We start from the raw sequence: 19436 nt of genomic DNA, 5'->3' as shown, positions 1-19436 counted from the left end.
GACTGGGAATTAGGAAAGCGGGGAATAAATGTGGGGGATACAAAGGGACAGGAAAAGATGGAGGAGTATGGCCACAAGCTAGGAAGGGGGTATGAGAGTATCTGCAGGGAGGGTATTCGGGCAGGAGCTGGTGGTTGGGTAGAGAGGGACGGATAGAACCACAGGAGAATCTACCCTGGGGAACGTGAGCCTGCTGGTGCTGGCTCTCAAGCCAGCATGAAGCTGTCATGAAGCCCCTAAGTGTAGCGTGTCACACAGGGCAATGAGTAGTCTCCTATGACTGTAATTTCCTCTTGTAGCTGGCTCACAGCCTCACCGGTATTCAGACTGGAAGTCATGCAGTGAAAGAAAGATTTTAAAGTAAACTTAAGGAAACTGCACGGAAAAGATTAAAGCTCCAAAGACAAAAACCTCCCCCATATTATCATATGTAGTATGTGATATGAGTCAGTTTTTAAATTACCTTTGTGGAGTGTTTTTTCTGCAGGGCTTCTGCCTCATCCTGCAAAGGATGTGTTTAATTAATGTATAGTTCTTCAGTGTTTCTCTTCATTTTCATCATGTAAAGTAGAATCTTTCATTTCATATTCACTGTACATTCTTCAAATCTTGCCTTCAAGGCAGGCTAATTAATTTTCATGATGGCTTTCCTGTAGTACTTTCATAACTCCTTCAAGCATTAATAAATTTAACTTTATAACAGCCTTCTAAGTTGAAGTAGTGCTGTTATCACATTTTACACACAGGATAAAACTAACAAGGTAATGGATCTGGAGTTGTCCATAGTTTGTTGATGCTTTTATGTTGTAGAGGTTGGTAGGTTGTTTTAAAGCAGGAAATAGTGGGTTTAATACAGTGTGCATCTACCAGCACCTAAGAAACAAGACCATAACTGTTCTTTCTCAGGTCTGGCTTTGAATACTTTATAGATCTTTAAGCACCAGATGTAGTGGGTTACTTAGAATCTGCAAAACTTTGATACACACTTACACCCAGGAGTCAGGAGCTAGTTTCAGGCATATCTGTGTATCCTTCTTTATGTCAGGTAGAGGAACTCTAGGGAATTTTCTAATCTTCAACTTTAAAAAGGAAGATAGAAACTGTTTAATTTACCCATACTTCACAGAACAAGATGATTTCCTTGACAGTAGCAGCTAAAGGGGATTTTTCAGCTGTGATGTGACTACAGCCACTGTCTGCATGCTTGGAGTTGGAGATGTCACCACGTCCTTCTCCAACGCTCCACACCCCACCTTGGTCTACTGTCCCTTCATAACACACTAAAGGAAATCGTCCTAGAGGCAGCATGTCACCAGGAGCCATGTGAGGCTCCACTTTTGAGTGATAGGGGAAGGAATACATAACCTGACAGCTCTACAGCTTTGGGGAGCTGAGGGATGGGACAGGGAAGTTTCTCCTCACCCTCAGGACTAGGAGTGTGAATTATCACAGCACTGTCTGTGAGGGCAGGGAGACGCGCGGGGAGAACCTCTGTGTGTGCTGGGCTGTGGCCAGCCTCCTATCAGCTCTCTGGCATGAATTAAAGGCAATGCAAGAATTCTCTTAAGCGCAACTTATCTCTGTAAGTCACATTGCATTGAGCCCTCTGATTGGGAAGGTGTTTTATTGCAGACACTGGTTATTCTGCTTTCTTCATCTGATGCCCGGTTTGTCCTTCTGTGAATGAAACTCTTGCTCCAGATTGTTGTATTTTAAAGTGTTTTTCTTTGTTTTATGATGTGTTGTGCACTGTTAAAATCAACACTATTTTGGGTTTCTTCTGTGGAAAAAAATTTTCCCCTTTTATCACACATTTTCAGCAGGTGCTGTATTTAAACAGGTCTGTGCAAATATTCATACATGATCTACAGTAGGTGTTGGTCCGTGTAAGTCGGGGAAAATCTCAGAGGAAATCTGCAATGAGGTAAAGTCTTAAAGTCGGTTCGGGATGCAGGCAGAAGGAATCTGGAGGGACTGCTAATTTTGCCACCTTAACAGATATTAAAATAAAAATTGTCAAAAGTGTAAGCTAATTTTGAAAAGCTCAGCTTCTTTTTTCAGTGTTTTTTGTATCTTGTCGTTGTATCTATGGGACCAAAGCCATCTATCCCTAGGAATGCTTCTGAGGGAAAACAGAATGGTGAGACCTGAGTAAACTGGACAAATCTACAATGTAACAAATCCACACGAGTCCAGTTTCTGCTCTATTTCACCATTTTGAATCAATAGCCAACAAGTTGAGAACCCATAAACGTGAGACAAACAGAATGGCTGCCCGTAGTATTTCAGTTAGAGTAACTGGCCCAGTATCACGCAGATGCTGTGTGTCAGAGATGGGAAATCCAGTTCCAGTATTTGCCTGCTTTAACTTCAAAATCATCCTCTTCCGAAACTGCTTCAAGTTCAGTGCCTCATAACTTCTGAATGAAACTGAGTGCTCACACTGAAGTATTTTTACAGACAATACAAATTCATCTTAAGTACTCCTCTTGATCAGGTAATTTTGTGTCCTTCAAGAAAAATACAACATGACTCAGGAGTTAAAAAGAGTGTTTTAACACATATATCAGAAACTGAAGAAAGGTGGTGGGTATAACTAATTATAGTTATTCCTGATTGTTGAAATATTAACTCACCAACTTAAGCATTCCCCTAAAATAGATTATAAATCATAATTAGAGAATTATCAAGAAATAAGGTTTGCAAATGACAGAAATGCTCATAGTCTAATTGATAAGAAATCTTCCTTATGAGGGATCTATTTTACACAAAAAATTCATGGGCACTGAGTCAATAAACTGAGACACGGTATAATAACTGACAAAATCCTTTTTTCCCAGTCGCTTGAAATCTTTCTATAAAATGTGTTGATGGTGTCAGTCTTGAAGCTAGATATCAACAACAAAATGATGCTCTGTTTCAAAACCACAGGTTGGAAATCAAAAGTCATGGTTGTATTTCTAAAGGACTCTACATTTTAGTCATGAATGTTTTTATAAAATATAGCTGAATTTGTCCTGGCAAAATGGCTTTGATTTCTGTTTGTCTCTTGCTGTCTAAGAAGCCATAGGCAAAATATCTGCAGAAATAAAACTATCTTTTTAAGTTCCCTTGATTGAAGAGTAGAACCAATGTGCAGCTCATTCTGGCAGAGTTTGAACTACATCCATCTGCTTTATTTTTGTGTACTTCCGTAGCTAAGAAATATCATTCAGTGAATAGTATCAGCCCAACATTAAAATAATTTTTAGGATGAATCATAATGGATTGCTTTTGTATTTGACATTCGACATGCAAAAAGTACATTAATTCTCCTCCATGTGAAAATGTATATTAAAACCCCCCTACATTGTTAAATCTCACATCTTCTACCTCTACCCCAATATGCTGTGCCATACATACTCCCGGAATATACATATGTTTTTATATACTTTTTTATACTCCCAGAATGCCTTGAACTAGGGGCATATTCTCATTTGCCTCATACATTTATATTATCTTTTGATGTTCAGCTGGAGTTATTTGACTTGGAACAGGTTGACACTAATGGGGTCAATCTTCACAAAAAAAAGTGAAAACAGAGAATGAGAGGAACTCTCTCATCACCTTGTCCTTCGTTATTTACTGACGGCACAGGCATTTTAAGTCATGTACAAACATAGCCCTGCCTTACACACCCTGCTTTACTGAACACGGTAATGGAATAAACAATAGAGGAATGCAGCACAAACCTATTTCACACCTGATTTAAATATTTTTTTATCAATGTCTCATTGAAAGCGTGATATATATTATTTCTCCAGTTCTCCCGTAAATAAGGCCTCATATCTACCACCAAATACCTGCTCTTCTCCTCCACATTCAAAACCTTGTGAAGCACAAATCTTAAGAACTGTGTTATTAATTGCTTTGCGGATTTATGGCCAGGTATCATTGGGGATATAAACAAGTTAGATTTTGATGAGTTTTGGATTGCTTTTGATTCAGGCATTAAACTACAGGTACTTACTGCAGTATTAGGCAAAGAAAAGGCAAAAACTCTGTTAGCTTTTCATGCTTTAACAGGATGTGACACAGTCTTAGCATTTGCTGGGAGAGGCAGGAGAAGATAAGTCTTGCTTAGGAAGGAAAGAATGTCTGCCCTGCAGCCATAGAAACGTTTCTCCGTTTCTCTTCACCACCTGCTGAAGTGATTGATATTTGCCTGAAGGATTTGCAGTTATTTGTAGTATTTTTGTTTAACTGCACCAGCGTACTTTGCCAGGAGGAGGAACATTCCTTCCCCAGCAGCACATCTATTCATATAAGTGAAGAGTATGTTATATTCATAATATGATAGAAGGATGGACAGGAACATAACTACATCAGACTGATAATGGGCTGTTCTCAAGGTTATGGAATATCAAGTCCTAAGATATTTCTACTCTGATTGAATGCCTAAAATAGCATTAAACTAATTAAGTTTAGTTAACATTGAATAATAATTATACTGCATTAAATGGTAAGCAGTCAGCAGAGAATTAGTTTTTTACTTTTTTGGTTAAACCAGCATCCTGTGTATGAGAAATTAAGCCACCTTGAAGGGAAGGGAGGTCATGACTACCATGGGGATACAAAACATACAGACCAGGTAGGTCCAAGAAGCCTACATAAATTTATAAATTTATAGCCTTTATAAATTTATGAGTAGTACTGCATGTTCACAGAGGACTCTGCCTCACACAGTGGGACCATTTACATGCTTCAGGCTTACCTCCTCACATACGACTGGTAAGTCCAGTGCCTCAGTCTTTCTGAGCGCTATCCATAAGATAACTCTGGGAGAGACATAATAAATTGGAGGAGAGAAGTCAGTGTGGCTTAGGTCTGCTTTCATAACTACCTGTTGGGAATCTACAACAGACCCAGATGTGACTTAAGAATATACTTAATACCTGCTCAGCATAGGAAAATAGAAGTTGAATTCTGGTTGCTTTTATTTAAAGAGAGAGAAAAAACATTGTAAAAGATGAGGATTTTATTTACTTTCATAATCAGTTTTCATTCTTCCTTAACTTCCAGAGACTGTGACATTTATTCATGTATGTGACTTGGCACACTCGAACATAGAGAATGTGGCACTGGTCACTGATTCTGTGGTTGCTTCAGAGGAAGGTAAATCAGGCTATGCCTGTAGATGCTTACAGTCTAAAGGTCTCCTGGTTATTAAAATGAGATCAGGAATTTTGAAGCAAGCAGTGTTTGAAAAATGGTTGAGCTGAGCCTCAAATCAACAGGTATAAAATATTGTAGTGAACATTTTAACACAAAAAGGGAGGGTCTATTGATAAAACTTGTTCAACAAGAATGAAATGGATCCTCAGGCTGAGCTCCACCGACTTCAACACAGCTAGAACAAATTACATACACAATCTGAATAGAAAAATCTGTTGTTATTCCCATTTATAATGTATAAACATTCAGCAAAGAAATCTTAAATATATAAGCTAAAAAGATAAAATAACTATACAGAAGTCTCAGAGATGTACTTAGTTGTCATACATTTCAAAACTTGAGTAAACATCAGACATTAATCAAACATTAACTTACCTTAATTTCACACATTAAAGATCACACCCATGTACAATTAAGGATCGATTTTCTGCCTCCCTGCCAATCTGGCAATTCATGTAACATGCTACTTTCCTAGATTTGAATTTTATAGGAATTATAACTAAGCAAACATAGTGAATGGAGTTTGTAAATGTTTACAAACCTCTGTAGCCAACATAAGAGAGACCAAAATATAAAATGAAAAAGACCTGGTAATTGCTAGTGATTAATAAAAATAGGCATAACAGATTCTGTGGAAATAATGTAAAGGACAGTACCAAATGCATAATGTTGTTTTTGCAGTCATTTAGTGTCTTTTTGATTAAAAAAGGCAGGTCTAATTACGTCTAGTATCTATCTTGTAATTTCCTTTTTAAAAAAAATTTCTACTGTTTATCAGAATGTTCAAAGGGGTTTTTTAAAGTTAATTTGTGATAATTATGAGAGCAGTTATTTATTTACTCTGCCTTCAAACTCCATTTTAAGATACAGTCTGATGCAACTAACCCAACTAGCTGGAAAAAAATTGAGATGGCTAAATCCAGTGTTTCTGTTCAGTGAGAATTTTGCCACTTCAGAATTTCTTTTCATTCTGAATCAGTTAAATATAATGGAAATTACTTACTTGTAGTTAAAAAATGTTTAAGGATTCTTCACATTTCTTCCTAGCCATACGATAGAAAGTTTTCATAACACTCTCGCATATCATGTTACTGCAGTGTACTATCTGTTAAGACATCTAGGAATAGGTAGGTCTTCCAGTCTGAGGACTTAAAGTTTTCCATATTTATAGAGTTACTAAGGATACTTTTTTTTTTTCCAAATGACATGACAGAGATCGGCATCCTTGTCTAAAGGCAGGCCCCAGGCTCTCTTAGGTACTGCAGGCTGATACTTCAGTACGGTATTTTTATACCTTTCTTTAAATGATTTTAACTCAAACATCATCCATCTTATACATACCATCCCTTTTCATTCTCTGAAGTCATTAATGCATAACACTATTTCATCATCTTTATTTTTCTCTTCTGTATTTCCTAAATGATACATCTACTTCCATCCTGATATTCCAGCCACTAACCCTCCACTGGCCTCTGTATTACATATTCAGACTCAGTTGTTCTGGACTCTCTGTTTTGTTGTACCAATGTAATAGCTTCATACTAGCCACCACAAGAGGCTAATTTTTATTTTCCCACTCTGTATTAGCTAGCAAGTGCTCTTATCAGTATTGGCACTTTCATTCCTCTGACCCTCTGATATTTCTTTCTCACTACATTATCATCATGCAGATTAAATGAGCCTTTCCCAGCTTTGTTCCCTACTTTTACATTTAATCTCTTATCAGTCAAATTAGCCTTGATCCCAGCCCAGAACTCAAACTATTTGGTGTATGATCCTCTTACAAGAATGTTTCCCAGTGGCAGAACAACCCTAAACCTTCCTGTAGGGTAATGTTGGTCTTCACTGTCTAGTTGCATCTTTCCTCTAATTCTTTAAAGACCAGAAGAATTTCATTCCATTTTTACTGATATTTGCATTAGCCACATTTATCAGGGTTGTAATTTCAGACATCTTTTCCATGTCTTCCTACTAACAAGCAATTGCTTCTGCAGCAGGAACAATTTTCCTATGTTCATTCATGAGTCTTGACCTGCTGGAGCAAAAGTATGCAAGGGTCAGAAAGCCCATCTCCTATGTGGTTTAGATTATCCAAACTAAATAAATTATTCTAATGCCTTAAGTAAACCACTACCACTTGACAGACACCAAAGAACCCCCAGTGTTAGGTACTTAGTGTCAAAATGAGGAAGGCCAAAGCCCAGCGGGAGCCAAGACTGCTAAGCGTCACTGGTTGGAACAGGGCAGATTCTGTGGGAATGCTAGTTGGAAAAGCAAGTTCAAGGAAAATGGGCTCCTGCTGATGGAGGCCCCTAGTGACAACAGGTGTCAGTGAAAAAGCTGATTAACTCAGTGCCTTTTTTCTGCTTCTGTCTTCATATCCAAAGCCAACTGCCAGACTCCTTCCTGTACAGGGGCAGTCGGGGAAGGAATGGGGCAGCCAGCAATGGGGGAGCAACAGGCTAGAGAAACTGGATGTATTTAGATCCATTGGGCTGGATGGGAATCACCCCAAGCTACTGGAAGGTCTGGTGGGCCTGAGTGTGAGGCCACTATCAGTCTTCATCTTTAAAAAAGGCAAGAAGGAGGACTTGGGAAAGTCATGCCAGTCAGCTTCACTTCAGTCAATGGAAAGATCAGGGAGCACACAATCAGCAACTGTCAGCCCAGAAAGCAAACCATGTTTGACCTGCCTCATTGCCTGCTATGATAAAGTGACTGGCTCTGTTGGCAAGGGCAGAGCAGCGGGTGTAATATACCTTAATTTGAATTTGGCTTTTGACACCACCTTCCTCACCCTTCCCATCTGGAAACAGCAGAAGCATGGACAAACAGACTGTTTAGATGAATTGAAAACTGGCTGTAAGGATAAGCACTCAATATTTGGCTGGCAATCGGCAAAGCACCCTGGGGTCAATACTGGCACCCATATCAAATGCCATATCATTAACAACCTGTCTGCAACACAGAGCTCATTCTCAGCAGATCTGCTGATAACTAAGTAAGCTAAGGGAAGTGGCTGCTGATTCAACACAGAGGACCCTGAAAAACTCGAGGATCGGACAGAAACCTCATGATCCATATCAGAATTATGGGGTTCTGCCCCTGGGGCAGCTGGAATAACCCCATGACAGGCACAGGCTGGGAAGTGGCTGGCTAGGTTGTAGCCCTGGAGATTACAGTGCACACTGGGTTGAATGTGAACCTGTGACATGCTCTTCAGAATGAAGCTACATACTGGGTTATGTTAGAAGTGTGGCCAGCACATAAAGAGAAATTTGCTGATAATCTCTACTTGGTACTGGTAAAGCCATACCTTAAAGAGTGTTTAGCTTTGGATACCTCTGATCAAGAGGGACATGGCAAAATTGGAGACTTCAGTGAAGGGCTACTAAGGTGGCTATTGAGGAGAGGCTGAAGGAGTTGGACTAAGTGTGGTAAAGAAGGAAGCTAAGAGGTGAGGTAACATCATCCTCCAACTGTTTGAAGTATTATTACAAAAGTGACAGAGCCAAACTCTTCTTGCTACTGCCAGCGGGTCTAACAAAGGACAATTGCCATAGTTTACAGCTTGGGAGGTTCAGATTGGGCATCAGAAAATAAAATCAACAAGAGGGTAGCTGGGCACTAGAACAGGTTGTCCAGAAAGGTGGATGAATGTCTGTCACTGAGGCTTTTCAAGACTCAGACAAAGCCAAGAGTGACATAATCTAGTGCCTCCAGAGGTGCCTTCTAACCAACATTTTTATCTTGCAGGAGGTCTTATGTCTTCACAACAGCTTATTATTAAAGCCCTATTATTCAAATAAACTATTAACTTGTTTGTTTTCATGAGTAGTGGTAGAAGATTGTCGCCTAGCCTGTTTGAATAGAGAAGATTCAACAGATGGGAAACACCATGTTGAGTTATATAACTGAGACAACACCTCTCATCAACCCACTTTCTGGAGTTAGAACTATAGCAAGAGACTTCAGCTAAGGAAGGGCATTAAAGCCACAACTTCTGCCTCACATCCCTTGTTCCCTTGCCCTGGCACTCGTCCACCTTTCTGGCTTATTTGGCTTTGTCCTCCACTACATTAAAATCTAGATCTAGACTCAGTTGCTCTTGCTACCACGTCCAAAACAAAGAGAACTTAAATTACTAATTAACCTTTTTCTGGCCTACTGTTATCAAAGCATTATACAACTTCTTTGCTCTGTGAGAAATGCTTTGGTATAAACTGGACATATTCCACTGTGAACTATATCAATTTCATAACTTCTCAGCCCAGTCGTTTCCCCACACTGAATGATACAGGGAAAAAAAGGTGTGCCTTTCTCAATTGCATTAAAATTTTTTTTCTCCATCAGAAAATACTGAAGATCATAATCTTCCTTTAAATTTGTGGACTGCCATTGCCTTTATCAGTTAGGAATAAGCTGCACGTGAAAGACAATTGCTTCTGAACAAAATATAAATTTGCCCGTTTCAATATAGCTTGACATGATGGAGCAGATCAAATTGTAATAGTCCATTTGATGCTTAAATTTTAATAGAAAGGTAATTTCAAAATTATGATTCTGCCCTCAATACAACAGGGCTATAGAGCACCCTCTGAAGCAGAAGAAATTGAAGCAACTAGACCTATGAATGAACGCTAGTCCTATGTCTTTGGCCCTCTGTGCTGGCCATAGACTTCTGTTCTAGCAATGCTGAAGAGTACAAGGGAGAATGCTTTCCAAAGGGCATGAATCGGATGGACCTGCATTCTTGGGAATGTAAAGAATTGAGGGGGGTTTGATACTTGCAAGAGGCAAGTGGCCATGCTAATGAGAGTCTACATGATTTCTATAATCTTAGACAAATAACAATAAGGTCATTTACAGTCAGTAAGATTTTTAGGTGTCATCACTAAAAGAACTTCCTTTACCATATTCAGGGGGAACATTAATCTGCTTGTCTCCTGTTTAGAGGTGTGAGACTAGTATATATCCATATATTCTAAACATCTGAATTTTTCCTTTTTTGATGGATTTGACCTTGGATCCAGTATTCTAGGTTTCAGTGGAGAAAGGGTAGGACACGATGTATCTAAAGGACAGGAGCATAGCAGCCATACTTGAAGAAACTAGAAGCAGAAGACGACTGATGGGATGCACCCAATACACCTACGAGTGCTGAAAAAACAGAAATTTTGGTTTATAATGTATAAACACTCAACAAAGTAATCTAAAAAACATATGCTAAAAAGGTAAATTGAAGTACCTTTACAGAAGTTTCAGAGATGTATTTATATATAGTTGTCATACATTTCAAAACTTGAGCAAACATCTGATGTTAATCAAACATTAACTTAACTTGATTTCAAAGGTTAAAGATCACTATGATGTACAATTAAGGATCAGTTTTCTTCTTCCCTGCAAATCATGCAATTCATGGAATGTGCTACTTCCTCTAGGTTTGAATTATGTAAGAGTTATAACATCATGGAGCTGATGTCATTGTGAGGCCACTCTTGCTAATCTCTGAAAGGTGGAGGTGATTGGGGAGGCTCCTGGGGACAGGAAAAAAGCAAAAGTTAGTGCTGTCTTCAAGAAGAGCAAAAAGGATCCAAGAATCTACAGGGCAGGCAGTGTCACCTCAGTCCCTTGGAAGGTGGTGTTGCAAATTATTTCCAAACCTATTAAGGATAATAAGGTGTTGGGGAGTAGTCAGCATTGATTTACAAAGTGATCATCATACCTCCCTTATTATGGCATGATATGAGTGACTTGGTGGAGGAGGGGAGAACAGTGGACATTAAGTTATTTATGTTTTATTTATTATTTATGTTGAATTGAGCAAGGCTTTCAACGCTGTGTCCTATAACATCCTCATAGACAAACTGATGAAATAGATAAATGGACAATAAGGTGGATTGAAAACTGGCTGAAGTTCCAGGTTCAAAGGGTTGTGATCAGTGGCATGAGGTCAAGCTGGTGGCTAGTCACTAGTGATGGACCCCAGGAGTTTATACTCCTCAACATCTTTGTTAAGGACCTGGATGATGGGACAGAGTGCACCCTCAGCAAGTTTTCAGGCAACACTGGAAGGAGTAGGTGATACACCAGATGGGTGTGTTGCCATTTAAAGGGACCTTGATAGGCTGAAGAAATGGATCTACAGAATCCTTCTATAGTTCAAGAAAGGAAAATGCCAAGTCCTGCATCTGAGGAGAAAAAGTGAAGTACTCCAGAATGTACTGCAACAGTGTATCTCACCTCCTTTTTCTTTTGTGGAAGTACAAGCAACAGAAGTCTCCTTTTACATGCATTTTGCCCTTGTCTTATGCAGATCCGGTACCTGATCCGGCAGTACAGTAGAAGCTGGTGCTGTTTGAACCACCAGTGACTGTTGCTTCCATTTGTGTGTCTGTGACAGTTGCTCCTCGGCCATGGAAGAGGTCTTCAACTTCTGACACTTAGAAGACTGATCTGAAGCTAGTGGTATGTCTTAGACTCTTTTGTATTAAATATTGCAGATGGAGAAATTTGACTTCAGGGGTTTGCTGATGCCAAGGCAGTGACAAATAATTATGGCCTTTGAGTAGATACAGGTAGCCAGTTTAAAATGGGGCTTGAATAAACAGGCTGTCAGCAACAACAATGAAATCATTACAGCAGTTACACTTATTTCCTCAGAAGGCACCTCCCTAGAAGAAAGGCTGTGAGCTAATTAAGTAAAAAGCTGAAGAAATGGTCCTACAGAAGGAACACTCAAACTGATTATGGACTTAAGAAAAATACTTTGTTTAAACATGAACTTAAAAATAATTCCAGAACCTTACAGCTCAAACAAGTACACCTCTGAAGGTATGAGAAGTATGTCTTAGCCACTATACTAGCATTTACTTTTCTCAGCTGGGATTCAGTAGATATAAATCAGACCTTTGAATCTTAGCTGGAACTTAAAAAACTGAAACCACTGAAATAATAGATAAAAACATTTCCATGACCATCCTATGCAGCTAATCCCTTTTGGCAACCATATAGTTCTGACAGAAAACAAAACAAAACTTTAATGGAACAAACACTGGCAACTGAAAGTTGAAGAAATCTTAGCAGGGTAGCCTCAAGACAAGTCCCAATCTAAACTTGAGACATAAATACATATAAAATTTGTTATCTTGTGGAGGATTCTTTACCTGGTTCTGAAATCTGCAGGGACAGTCTGAATCTCAAATACTCTCCCAAATATGTTCAATGGCTATTAACAAAACTGGCTTCAAAAAACACACAGTTGAAAAAAAATTTTCAAAAATCATTCACAGGGAGTAAGTAAAACATGATAATTATGTGTTTTGTTTTGGTTTTTTCTCCCCCCAAAAGCTTTCAGATCTATCTGTGGTTATGACAGTAACCAGTACCACAGTCCATAGTGCAGTTTTCACTAGAGATATAGGCACATCTGACTGCACTGAAGATAAAAGCTAGTCTTAAAAAAAAAAAAAAAAGGAACCTCGAAATTTTTTATAATACCTCTGTATTTTTTCACTTTGTGCAACTCCTCTTCTGAGAGAGTCACTCAGTTACCTTCTCTATCAGGGAAGTGAGTCAGGAGTCCTTGGATTCTTGGAGGTAAATTCAAGTCTTATGATTCAGATCAAGTTCTCCAATGGCTTGGTAGTAGATAAAAAAAAATATCATATGTCAGATGCTTGTTTCAGACTGCAGTGAAGGACAGTTATGTTGAAACTGCATTTGAAATATCACATCATTTTGGGGGTCCCCAGCATGAGAAAAATGAATGAGTCCAGCAGATGACTAACAAGACTGCTGAAGAAACTAGAGCAAATGATAGAGGAGAGGCTCAAAGATCTACGTTTGTTCAGTCTGTAGGAAAGAATAACGAGGGGAAATCTTACTCCTGTCTGCAACTACGTAATTGGGGTGGAGGGGAAGAGAGGAAAGAGCCAGGCTCCTCTCAGTTGCAGACTGTGGATGAACAAGAGGCAATGGACACAACTCAGAACACAGAAGATTCCAATAAGATGCAAGGAAGTTATTTCTTTTTAGCCACGAGGTTGTTCAAACCCTGGAACAGGTTTCCCAGAGAAGCTGTGGAATCTCCATCCTTGGAAATACTGAAAAGGCAACAGGAAAAAGCCATGAACAACCTGCTTTAACTAGACCTGCTTTGCACAGGAGGTTGGTGTAGCAATACCCGAAGGTCATTTCCAACCTATGTAGTTCTGTGAGTCTAACAACTAGTAAAGGCTATGATTTCCTCAGAGGAGGCTATACCAGCTTACAACAGTCTTCATACCTCCACTGCTTTTCTCACCTCCAAGTGCCTTTCTCCTTCAGCTGGGCAGGTGCTAATGCAACCCGAACAGGGGAAGTGACCCAGCCTAAAAACAGATTTGAAAAAAAAAAAAAAAAAAAAAATCTTAATTAATTTAACTGCCCTGAGATGGTTCAGAATGTGCTGCACCAACTGTTGTATTGGTACACTATGACAGAGGTTCAAAATGAGCATTGACAAAGGAAATACCTAAAGATTATTTATACAAAAACATTGTCTTGCCAATAAACAGTGTTAGAATTTTTATTACTTCAGAAACTCTCATGTTTTAATAAATGTTAGTTTCCAATCCTTTTCTGTACCAGTTATACCAGTGCAATATTGTCCTGCCAACACAACCGTACAGGAGTAACACAAATACCAACTTCATAAAGTGGTCAATACTCAACTCTATACCAATAAACATGAAACTAACATTCAGTACCAAGGGACTAATTTCACAGAAGAACTACGGTGGGGGAACTTTAGTTGAAAAGACTCCCACACTATTTCTAATTCAGCTCAGCCCAAGAGAGAACACAGTTTCTGTGGCTTCTGATTTCTTATTACTGTATAATAGTACAACATAGTAATATTTGCTGAAGAAATCATATGGATATAGTACTTCAGCTATGTAAACTAGGTGCATTCATTATTGTTACCATGAAAAATATTAAAAACTACGTAAACAGGCAGGAGCCACTAATCTGAATCTCTGATTGATATGCAAGATGTAATAGTTGTTCTGATCTCCACTGGATCCCATTTTCTCCTCACATACCATGTTCTTCAGTGTGTTCTGAGGATCAGTGTTAACTCCCCAAATACAGTGGAAGTTTACATCTCTCAGAATTCTAGTCTGGGGAGCGCTCAGAGGTTTACACCCTGTCTCTTTAGGCATGCATGCATCATCTACCCAAGAGGCTCAGAACAGGGACTAGAATACACTTAGCCTTTACTCCACAGCACAAAAAAGGAAGTTATTCAAAACCTGCCATCCAAAGACATATTCTCAATGTGCTACGTGTGATTATTTGAGCTGGAAATACTTTTAGACCTATCACTACTTTCCTCTGTCAAACAGCACAAGCAACCTACAAAAGGGACAGAACATACCCCATCTTCTGGATGCATCTCATACCCAAGTTTTGTTGAGGGATTCAAAGGTAAATACAAAGGAAGAACGTACATTTTAAATAGCTCCCAGTTTTCAGTAAATGAGTTAACTTTTTGCTCCAGATTGTCAAGGGGTGGATGCCTCTAAGCTGTATATCCCCTACGCTTTACCTAGCCTCATACAGCTAAATTATGGTCTTGCAAATCTCTAAAAACAGAGACTGGAGGAGCACACAGCCAACTCCACCATTGTATTTAAATGCTTTTGTTATGGCACACCAAGTGAAAGTTTGAACAGAGCTTGAGACAGTATTTCTGCACACCTGAGTGACAGCAGCCATTCTTGAGAACACAAAAGGCTTCAGAGAAGCCCTGTGCAGCCCCACCACCACAGGAGGTGGTTCTGCTCTCTAACACCGCAGACTGCTAGCAAGCAAGGCAAACACCACCACAACTCTATGGAAAGAATAATGAAATCTTTTCAGATGGGGTAGGGAGCGCCCAACAAGAGCCTGGAGAGAGTCTTGACTTGGAGCTGAAGGTTTAGCACTTTCCTAGCATGTGATAAATAGAATTGACCTCAAGGTTTTCTCAGTCATGAAAGAGGAATGTATTTTCCCCTTTGTAATCTACTGCTCTAAAATGACTCAAATATTCTGTTAGCATATATAGAGCTCTCAGTGATTTACAGCTGAGCTTTCAAACAGAAGAGACTCCAAGGGAAAACTGCTTTTTGACCAAAAAGAACAAATCTTGTGCTGCTGTCTTTAAGCAAGGCCACTAAAATATGCATTTCTGATTGGAGTTGAGCACCCAGTCCAGATTGCTGATACAGCCTCAGAGTACACCTGTGCAACCTGGTCACTTGTTGGATCAAACACCTTTCCTGACTTTCTGAGTGGCTGTCATCCTCACTCCCCATTTCCTTAACTGAAAAGGGATGGGTTTATCATGGCATAGTGAGCTCCAAGTGCTGGAAGTGGGAGATCATACAAGAAGAGAGATTTTGTTGTATATGACCTGATTCACATATTCATCTCTATCTGATTTTGGTTATTTCAAAAGCATGAAGAGATGGTCCAGATGGTCCTTTTAGTCTGACAGAGACTGGATATTTTAACATGTTTGTCAAGTGCTCAGTTGATGTACCAAACCTGAAATATTCCAAGATACTGCAAGAGATGAAGTGCACTTACTTAGAGCCCTATTACTTAAGATTAAAAAGAGACTAATCAATGAAGTGCAATGTGGTAGAGACAGGAGATGGAACAAGAAACAGAATTTACTTTACCACCTCTGGATTTCTTAATACATAGGTTAGAATTTACTGGAAAAAGATATACCATGGTGGGGGTAGAACATCTATGCCCAATACATTTCAAATCTACTTACTGTACTAGTAACTTCCCTTAGGCACTCCATCTCTTATCACAAGAAATAGGCTGTTACTGGAAGAAAGAATTTAGTCTAACAGAACAGTAAGTGTAGGCTTCAGTAAGTTAAGTGTCAAGATAAGATACCTCTTTAACTGAATAATGGTTAGTGAGTTGTGTGCTCTTTGAAGTATTGCCATACAAGGCGATTTTTAAAATATTTCTGAAAAATATTAATATATGGCTTGATAAAGCATTTTCTAACTATAATGTTCACATTAAGTGGACATTCAGCTATGGCATACAGTTACCAAAAATTCCTTGATCCTTTGAAGTTTTTGCAATAAGCCAGGAACTCGGCTAAACAGCTTTATTTCTGTTTGCCTACGTTGTAATTATGCATATATACGCTCCCTTAAGGAAAGTAATTTTTTGAAGAGAGAAAAAAATAAAATATGCTCAGTTGGCAACTGGAAGGAACATTGAGTGTCATCTACTGTAACCATGTCCTTAGGAAAAATAGTAGCTGATGCTCCTACCAAGTTCATCCACTCGGTATGTTGAGGTAAAGTAAAAAGAATATTATTTTTTACAGGAAGGACATGGAAAGGGTAATTATTAGGGCATATTAAGCTATAAGGAACAACACTATGTTCCCATTATAACAATATTTCTCCTGATAGAGGAAATAGATATAAAAGTCCTGTGAGAAATCTCAACAACAATTAGTACAAGAGAACCAGTGTAATGTGTGAATGGCAAAAAATGAAGCTAAACAAATGCACGTGACCACCCAACAATAATTGAGAAATTATAAGTTCAAGGACTTTGAACCAGAAGAATCAAGTTTTCATAGGAAGATGAAGAGATATTTACTTATTCTTACTGTGCAGTATGAATAAACAATGTAAGAATGTAAACTATCATTTTCTACAGTCATATGTGCAAATGATTATGCGAGTACAGAAAAAAAGGAATGAAAAAACTATTCAATTAAGAGTAAATATTATTTTGAAAAGCAGTAATAAGGAAATGACCTGTTTTAAGGAGGGCTTGGGTATTACAGAAGGAAACTATTAGGTGCCATACTCTTCTTCCTTTTCCTCTTGTATTATTTTAATTGATTTAGAAGATGTCAATCTATGCAAGTAATCAGAAACAGTCATGCTGTCTTCTCAATATAAAATTATTGGCTACTTGGCTACAGTCAAGCTGTTTTTTCTAAATGCTTCCCCATGCCCTAAATCAGACATTATCTTCATTTTTTTGATTTTCTTAACCTCTCCCTATAACTATTTCTAGGTTAACCTAAACTGCCTATAGTAACACATATGCAGCTACCAGCTATATGCTTTCCCTTATTAGTTACCATACATTCTTTACTGTATTATCCTATACTAAATACTACAGTTAACCATGACTTTTGTACCCCTAAACAGTAACTTTACAGCAGTTTAGTTTAAAACATTTCATGAAGCCCAAGATCACTCTTCAGACCTTTGTGGACAAAAGGTACACCTAGTGATATGATAGCATCAATTCAGATTGGGGAAAAGAGAGAAAAAGTAGGAGGGAGTTGAAGATTACAGCATAATTAAATACAGAGGGGCACTAGCTAATCTTGGCTTTTTCCACTTTTCTGCAGCTGTTTCATTAGGTGGTGGTAACAATACACCAGTGCCAGTATTTGTTCCACTTCTAGGTGGCATACTCACACTTTCAGTGAAACAATCCCTATGCTGTTGTGCATTTCCAACACCTTTGTGAAACTGATGCCCTGTTTTGGGAACAGGTTTCTGCTCACTTGCCAATACTCCGGTTAACAGTAATGGTCCAAAGACACATTACTAGGTTGCAGGTGGTACAAACTGCTATTAAGGGGATGAACCTGACAACCACAGTGGGGTACAGGGTGCCCATTACTTCTGACCCAGTCACTCAAGTGGAATACATTAAGTGGACAGCCACACCAGTGGGTCTTAGGGCATCTTTTATATGTTTTCAGCTATCAGGGCTGGCAGAATCATCTAACATCGTTATGAATACTAAAATCAATAGATGCACCCATAGGTTTTAATTTTCCAAAGTGGCTAGTGCCATTTAGGTGTGAAGAACCAAATGTTCCCTTAAAAAATTCGTAAGCCATGGGTTGACTGAGAATAAGATACTGCAGGTCCTTCTGGTTAGGGCAAGTCTAAATGATACCTCTCCAGAACTTAGGAAGCAATTTACCAAATCCAGGGGGAACCTGTCCCTACACACACACTAACTGATCTACAGATTCTTGCTTTTCATTTCTATTCAGGCTCACAAGTTGCAGTCAATTAGCAGCAGAAAACTGTGAGGTTATATTGCCAATCTGAAATCCATCTCTATATATCCCATCACACCCTACACAGTTACTTAGTACTGGCTACTTCTGCCATTTTTAGCAAAACTTAGTATCTAGCTGCCTACTGTTATTCACTCAAGACACAAGGGTCCCTATGACTGAACTGTTGTAAGACTCCCTCTGGTCAGCTACCTGCTGCATCAGTTGATAATTAACATCCCATACCTATTCCAGAGCTATTTAACAAGGCAATTTGGGACAGCTGCTGTCCATAGGTTCAGAAGAAGGCAAGGTGTTCCACACTGTTGCAGGGTCTTGAGCTTCTCATTGAGACTCCAGGACTACAGCTTTAGCTTCTGTATACATCTCCAGTTCCAGCCATGAACAGGGGGGATCTTCCCACTGGGTGCCCTGGTCTCGGCTGGGATAGAACTAATCTTTTCTTCTTAGTAGCTAGAACACTGCTGTGGTTTGGATTCAGTATGGTATTTGGTATGAGAAGAACGTTGATGATAATGCACTGATTTTTTTAGTTATTGTGAAAAAAAATCAAGGACTTTTTAACTTCCTATGTCCTGCTAGTGTGCAGGTGCACAAGTAGCTGGAAAGGAGCACAGCCAGAGCACCAGACCCAAACTGGCCAATGAAATATTCCATATCATAGAATGTCATGCTCAGTATAGAGATGATGGTTGACTGGAAAGCTGGCTCTTGCTTCTGGGATTACAGTTTTGGGATTCTCACTTCTCTGGAATCGCTAGCCAGGAACGGGCTGGGTATCAGTCAGCTGGTGGTGAGCAATCACATTCTGCACTACTCATTTGTATTTTCTATTATTATTATTGTCATTACTATTTTAATTTGACTTCAATTTTTAAATAGTTTTTATCTTAACCTACGAGTCTCCTTACCTTTACCCCTTCAATCTTCTACCCCCATTCCCTGGGATGGGGGCAGGTGAGTGAGCATCTGTGTGGTGTTTGGCTGCCAGCCAGGTAAACCACGACACTGTGTCAAGCAGCAAGAGTAAAATTTTTCTCGGAAACATCATTAATGCATCTTTTGCCCCTCCCCCCCAATTCGTTTTAAAGCCTTG

Source organism: Athene noctua, chromosome 1 (assembly GCF_965140245.1).
Source record: "Athene noctua chromosome 1, bAthNoc1.hap1.1, whole genome shotgun sequence".
Taxonomy (NCBI): Eukaryota; Metazoa; Chordata; class Aves; order Strigiformes; family Strigidae; genus Athene; species Athene noctua.
Note: the sequence above shows the minus strand (reverse complement) of the source record.